Genomic DNA, 7,828 nt, shown 5'->3' with positions numbered 1-7,828 from the left:
ACAATCTCATATGAATGCTGCATTGAAAGTCGTAAAGTATTTGAAGGGATGTCCAGGACTTGGTATACTCCTATCTCGAGATTGTGATATGAAGATGACAGCCTATTGCGACACAGATTACGCCACTTGTCCAATGACCAGAAGATCTATCACTGGTTTTTGCATCAAACTGGGAAAGTCATTGATTTCATGGAAGACAAAGAAACAATCAACCGTCTCATTATTGTCAGCCGAATTAGAATATCGAGCCATGGCGAAGACTATTTGCGAAATAGTTTGGATACGAGGATTGTTCTCAGATTTTGAAGTGCAAGTTGATGGACCAAGCGAGTTATTTTGTGACAATGATGCCGCACTCAAGCTAGCAGTGAATCCGGTCCTTCATGAAAGAACGAAGCATATAGAGGTAGATTGTCATTTCACTCGTGATAAAATCCAGGAAGGAATACTTACGACAAGAGGAATTGGAACCATGGAACAACCTACAGATATATTCACTAAACCACTTTGTCAAAGACAACATACATATCTACTGAGCAAGCTTGGCGTTTTCGACATATACAGGCCGCCAACTTGAGGGGGAGTGTTGGAGATATGATTGGAAATATAAAAGGATTTGATTGTGATATTGATTACGGAATAATTGATTCAGTTAATTCGTAATTGATTTAGTAAAATTGGAAATGTAATATTGTATATTGTTTTTCCTTTTTTTGTCTTTCCTTCTTGTACTATAAATTGCCTTGTGTACAAGCACATAAATCAGTGCAATACAATACAAATTCTACAATATTTTTGGTTTCTGTCACAGAAGCAGAAGGAGTCAGCGGTCAACAAGCAAAGCAGAAGTCAGCAACAACAATACTGAGAAAGAAGCAGCACGTGAAGGACGTGGGACAACAGCAAATGGTCAGCAAAGGTCAAAAGCTACGTGGGTTCAGCAGCATGGGGGGTTCAGCGGGGGAGAAGGAGAGAGAGAGAGAGAGAGAGAGAGAGAGAGAGAGAGAGAGAGAGAGAGAGAGCACACAAAAGTCAACACACTCAATTGCGATTCGACATTCCTTGTTCAAATCCGAAAATGATCAAACGGCCCGCGAAAAACCCTAATTATAAATTAGGAAAAAGGGCCAGAAGATAATAACTAAAACACACTACAAGGAAGATCTACTAGTCCAAATTCGCACCCGGTCCAAATTTCACTTTTCACTTATCCCGGGCAATATTGACGCTGGCCACAATAATACCGACACCGTCCAATTAAATTTTATCACGAAACTCCGAGAAATTCGACACCAAAGTTCGGGCTTTAAATAATGGCCAAATTCGATCGAGTGCGATTCTAGCAAAATCTCTAATTTAAAAAAAAAATAACCCAAGAGTGATCAGTTCCGGGCGAGATTTTATTATAAGCGTGCTGACGAATTATACGTTTTATAAATCCCAAAAATGGGTCGAAATTCGGAATGTCACATTATTACTCAACTTTTCTAAGGAGCAGATCTCTCTCTCTTTTAAACATTAAAAGCATTGCATTATATAGGCACACACGACTGCACAAATGACTAATTATTGGTGAAGTTCTGCAAGTCACCAATAATTTTTCACAGACTCATCATACATAGACTTTTAGGACTACTGACTCATTATTGACGAACAAGGCACTGATAGACGATAAACAACCTATTATGCACCTTGATCGGCATTTTTCCATTTTGCTACAATACTGCTATAGTGATGAATAGTGACTGCTACAATACTTTTGCTACAATAATTTCCAACAACGTATAATTTTTTCAGATGCATTTTCTCTACCTTCACGTGTCGTACTTGTGAATTGGCTCTTCCGTGTTGTCATCATCAGAATTTTTTGAGTTGTCTCCATCATTTTGTCTTCTGTATTGTCTGAGGAGTTGTTCAATTTCAAAGATTTCTAGAGACATCTCTTCACGAAGTTCTGAAGATTTTTGTCTTTTTTTATGGAGACTGGTAGAAAGTAGTTGGAACGTCCACAGAACTCGAGGCGACATCAGTGGAGCTTGACTGAACATCTGGCTGGGGTAAGTTTCCAAGTTGCAGTGATAGACTGCTTTTGTCAAGACCTGGACTAAGCGCAAGCTATAGCTCACTATAGTCATATGGATCTTGCGATAATGGTCCTCTGCATGGATCCTGCATTTGAGGATTTTGGGATGAGGATAAGGCATTTTCAAGAATAGTAGCATCGGCATCCATATCAGCTTGCATATCTATGCCATTCTATTACATGAGCGCTGCATCAATCAATGTTTGGTATTTGTGATTAGTAGGATGATCCCTGTTACGGCTAGTGCTATCATCTAGAGGGGGGGGGGTGAATATGTGATTTTACCAAATTGGATGATTTAAACGTGTGGAATGAATATAGTCGAGGTCAACAACTCGTATGTTCAATATCAGATGGATGCGAATTAAAAACTTGTATGTAAGTTGTCATCAGATGATTGCGTCTGATGACTAAGATGATGTTCTGACAAACTTGTTTGACAGATATGTATGCAGTTTAATGTCAGCAATAATAAATGAGAGTTTAGGGATAGAGAATATTGCACACAGATCTTTTTAGTGGTTCGGCTTTATCAAGCCTACGTCCACTCTCCATGCTGGCAGCCTGTTGGCCGTGTTTCACTATTGAATCACCAGAAGATTACAAGAGCAGTGCTTCTCAGATGATAGACTGCACTATCACGTACACTCTTCACTCAAGTAATTTTCTTTTCTAAAGTCACAACGTGGAATACAGTAATCTCAAGTACGTAAGATCGAAGCTCTATTCAAACTTTAGAATTCTCGATCTGGTTATTCTTCTTGTACGACGTTTGCATTCCTTTTATACTTCTCCACTTCCAATCTATCCGTTGGACAGTCTTTAGAGGATTGATCCACAAATCAACCCGTTGGAGAATCTTCCCAAAAGAAGATGCATAGCCGTTAGAAGAAGAACTATTATCTCCAAGTGATTTGATCGCCCATACAATCAAATCAAGGTTTCCATAAGTGTAGTTCTTCGTGTTAAGGAACGATCTTGTGATTGCCAATTAGGATATCTTGAAATATTAATTTGATTGTCCTGTAAAAACTTGCCAAAAATAACACTTATTGAATTTGACGAGTAATTTTGAGTCTGATGACAAAGTCCTTTCATCGACTAAGTCTGATGACTCAGCATTTACCTGCATCAAATAACTTAAGTGTAATTCCGGTTAGTAAAAGATTATTTTGTCATTCTTCAAAATTAATTAGGGATTTTTCTCAACATTCTCAAAAATTTCGAGAAACATAATGTTGAATAATGTTGTTCCTCTATTTTGTGCACGTTGAACATAATGTTGTTCCTCTATTTTGTTGTAGCAGCAACATCCGCAACATTTGTTTGCTTTTTGAATTTCGAGAAAGAAATTTATTTTCTTCATTCAAGCTCTTCTCGAATTCAATCTGCATAAACTTAACAAACTTTTTGCACAATTTGGCTGTTAAAGATATAATATCTCACGTAATATATAATGCCCTTTCTTTTGAATAAATAAATTGAATAGCATATATAAGAGTATCAAATATTTCATTCTGAAGGAACTTATCCTTTACGACACATGAAGCGTTTGCTCAGAATATTTTGATAAGCCTTCAATAATTTGTGAGAATATTGCGCAAAGGAGAAATTTTCAATCCTTCAAAAATATTGCAAAATCTCCACGATTTTGGGATCAAGCTTTCCAAACTTCACAAGGAAAGATTCCTTTACAACCTGCAAATACTTGTAAGAGAAATAGTAATCTTTGCAAAATATAGAGAATGTCACGTACATACCTTCCTCCGATTTGTGGATCAAACTTGTCAATTATAATAGTACTTCCAAGAATATAGCAAGTGTATCCAAAATATGGAATAATATCTTTAAAGATTAAAGGGATTTTCTTGAAGAATAAATCTCAAAAGATAATATAACATTAACGAATTTCGCTAAAGGAATGTAGATATTTCAAGCATTAAATATATGCAATATCTTACACACATGGCAACAAATATTGCCAATTTGTATCTCAACATGCATGTTCAGAATATTCCTTTCTTCTTTAGAAAGAATTCATCACTTGAGATCCTTCTTTGATTGCATCATGATTTGCGTAGGTTTGCAATCAAGCTTCCTTTGTATAATTGCCTGCAATAAACTCATTTCCTTTTTGGTATCCATAGATTTGGATTCTTTCCTTTTGTTAGGCGCAAAATAGGAAACTTTCGTAGAAGCCCAAGAACACTTTCCCAATAATCTCAGTAGAATATTTAAGGGAAATATATGCATAATAAAGCAATATCTCGTAAAAAAAATTTATTTCTTTGTGAGGCATGACAAGATCGGAGAACACATAATAAGTCCATAAATCCAAATTATTTCTTTCCCAATAAGATATCAATCAATCTCTTTTATAAAATTTAATCTAAAAAATCCATCAGAATAAAATTGACTTTTATTAAGAAAAACATTTCCAGCGTAAATCAACGTTGTAAAATAATAGAACATGCCAAAGGAATATCAAATGCAATGGGAATTTATAGATATGTAAAGGATGTTCCAAAATATAACAACATACTTTTACTTACCCTCTTTTTTTTTTATTCCCTGCAAGAAAAGTAATCTCATCTTTTTTTTGGTATCCAAATTTTTTTGGGTCCGTTTTGGTTAGGATCAATCATTCTCAGAATGTCTCTTTGAATAGGTCTCCAAACTTTAGGACATTCATTCTTGAAATGATTTGTATCACCGCAATTTGAGCATTTAAGGGATGTTTGACCATTGAATTTTACAAATTGCTTTTGGAAGTGATTTTGATATGCAAATCTTAAGGGTCTTTTCTTTAGTCTTTCTTTGACATTGGGAAAAACATTTTCAATTCAGTATTTTTCTCAAAACCCAAACCTGATTTATTATAATAGGGAACTTAAATTGACAAAATATGTTGAAGATTTTTCGAACCCATTGAGAATTTCTTGGTTATATTTGAAATTTCATTTTTTAGAAGTTCTTTTTCTTTAGAGATACAATCAGAACTTTCCTTAGAAATAATTTTCGAATCAGAAATTTCCTTTTTCAATAAATAATTTTTCTTTTCAAGGAATTCTTTATTCTCCTTGATAAGATTAAATTCTTGTTGCAAAAAATCAATCTTATCCTTTTGCAAAATATCTTGCTGTTTTAAAAGATTGTTTTCCCTTTTTAAACATTCATTTTCATATGCAATTGACTCATCAATTTCCTTGTTTTGAGTCGCACTTTTAAAGACAAAATCTCCTTCTTCAATACAGAAATCTTTTTGAAAGCAGTTTTGTTAATAGAGACTAACTCATCGATATAATTTACAACTACTTCAGGAATTTTGGAATTACTTACTTCGTCTTCTTCATCAGAACTTGATTCTGAGTCTGAATTTGCCATCAAGCAGATATTGGCATACTCTTGTTCACTTTCCGAGTCACTCCACGTTTCAGCTTTGAAAGCCTTCTTATATCGTTCATACTTTCTTTTGTTCTTTTTGAGAAAATGACATTTGGGCTTTATGTGTCCGTTCTTTTTGCAGTGAAAACATATCATGTCCTTGTTTTCTTCATCTTCGACACTTGATTTCTTCTGAAGGTTTAGCTTCTTGGCTTTTGATGGCTCATAATTCTTGAATTGCTTCTTTGACTTATTCATCTTCACCTTTTTTGCCATCTTTCTCAGTTTCTTGACCATTTCAGCCAACTCTTCATCTTCATCCTCATCTTCATCTGAATTCGTGTCATCGGAATCAATGTTAGTTTTTAAAGCTATGGATTTTTCACCTTTGGGTTCTTCAGTTTCTAAGAACTTTTCAGTTTCATAGGATTGAAGAGTTCCGATAAGTTCTTCCACTGTGAGTGGTTTGATCCCCTGAGTTTCTCAAATAGAAATTTTGATGTTGTTCCACTCTTTTGAAAGAGCTATCAGCAACTTGTTCACCTTCATAGGTTCTGAGATGGGATTGTTTTGGAATTCAAGCCCATTTACGATCTCAGTGAATCTGCTCTGCATCTCATAAATTATTTCATTTGGTTTATGAGTGAAGGACTCGTACTGCCCAAGAAGAATGTTGAGATTTGTGTCCTTGACTCTCTCTGTTCCTTCATGAACAAGCTTGAGACGATCCCAAATTTCTTTTGCAGTTTTGAGATTTGCGATTCGTTTATACTCAACACTTGCTAAACCATTGTATATGGCCATTATGATCTTTGCATCCAGATGGATCCTTTTTGAAATTTCCTTAGCAGAGAGAGGTAGAGCTTGAGGTCTAATTTGCTCTCTAATTCCTTCAGCAGAGGGTGTCTCATTTTGCCCTTTTGAAGTTTCTGGAGATTTTGTTTCGGTTGGAATGATTCCTTGTTCAACGATGTCCCATATATCTTGATCTATTCCTAAGATGAATGTCTTCATCTTGTTTTCCCAAACACTGTACTCAGTTCCATTTAAGTAAGGCGGTCTGTTGTTGTGACCTGACTCAGCATTACTAGCCATCAAGAATCGTTAGCTCAGAAGTAAAATAACACTTCGAAGAAAAATGAGCACTAGGCTCTGATACCAATTGTTACGGCTAGTGCTATCACCTAGAAGGGGGTGAACATGTGATTTTATCAAATTGGATGATTTAAACGTGTGGAATGAATATAGTCGAGGTCAACAACTCGTATGTTCAATATTAGATGGATGCGAATTACAAACTTGTATGTAAGTTGTCGTCATATGATTGCGTCTGATGACTAAGAAGATGTTCTGACGAACTTGTTTGACAGATATGTATGCAGTATAATGTTAGTAATAATAAATGAGAGTTTAGGGATAGAGAATAGTGCACACAGATCTTTATAGTGGTTCGGCTTTATCAAGCTTACGTCCACTCTCCACGCTAGCAGCCTGTTGGCTGTGTTTCACTATTGAATCACCAGAAGATTACAAGAGCAGTGCTTCTCAGATGATAGACTGCACTATCACGTACACTCTTCACTCAAGTAATTTTCTTTTCTAAAGTCACAACGTGGAATACAATAATCACAAGTATGTAAGATCGAAGCTCTATTCAAACTTTGGAATTCTCGATGACGTTTGCACTCCTTTTATACTCCTCTACTTTCAATTTATCCGTTGGACAGTCTTTAGAGGATTGATCCCCAAATCAACCTGTTGGAGAATCTTCCCAAAAGAAGATGCATAGCCGTTAGAAGAAGAACCATTATCTCTAGGTGATTTGATCGCCCATACAATCAAATCAAGGTTTCCATAAGTGTAGTTCTTCGTGTTAAGGAACGATCTTGTGATTGCCAATTAGGATATCTTGAAATATTAATTTGATTGTCCTGTAAAAACTTGCCAAAAATAACACTTATTGAATTTGACGAGTAATTTTGAGTCTAATGACAAAGTCCTTTCATCGACTAAGTCTGATGACTCAGCATTTACCTGCATCAAATAACTTAAGTATAATTCCGATCAATAAAAGATTGTTTTGTCATTCTTCAAAACTAATTAGGGATTTTTCTCAACAATCCCAAAAAGCACTAGTAGAACCTATAGGCCATACTTCTGGTGGTATCACTTGGTTGTGTTGGCATAGAAGTCTCTGGAGCTCTCTGTATTCCTAAGGGAGTACTGAGATTTTGTAGGGGAGATTTTTAAAAAACTTTTTTGGAATTGGTTGAGGCTTGCATTTTGTTATCCTTACTTCAGCTAGAGTTTTGCTTACATCTCCATTTGGACGAATAAACAACCATTGTCTGTGAAACAGGA

Source organism: Syzygium oleosum, unplaced genomic scaffold, assembly GCF_021117445.2.
Source record: "Syzygium oleosum isolate NSW1041296 unplaced genomic scaffold, Sole_v2.1 Sole_v2.01, whole genome shotgun sequence".
Taxonomy (NCBI): domain Eukaryota; kingdom Viridiplantae; phylum Streptophyta; class Magnoliopsida; order Myrtales; family Myrtaceae; genus Syzygium; species Syzygium oleosum.
Note: the sequence above shows the minus strand (reverse complement) of the source record.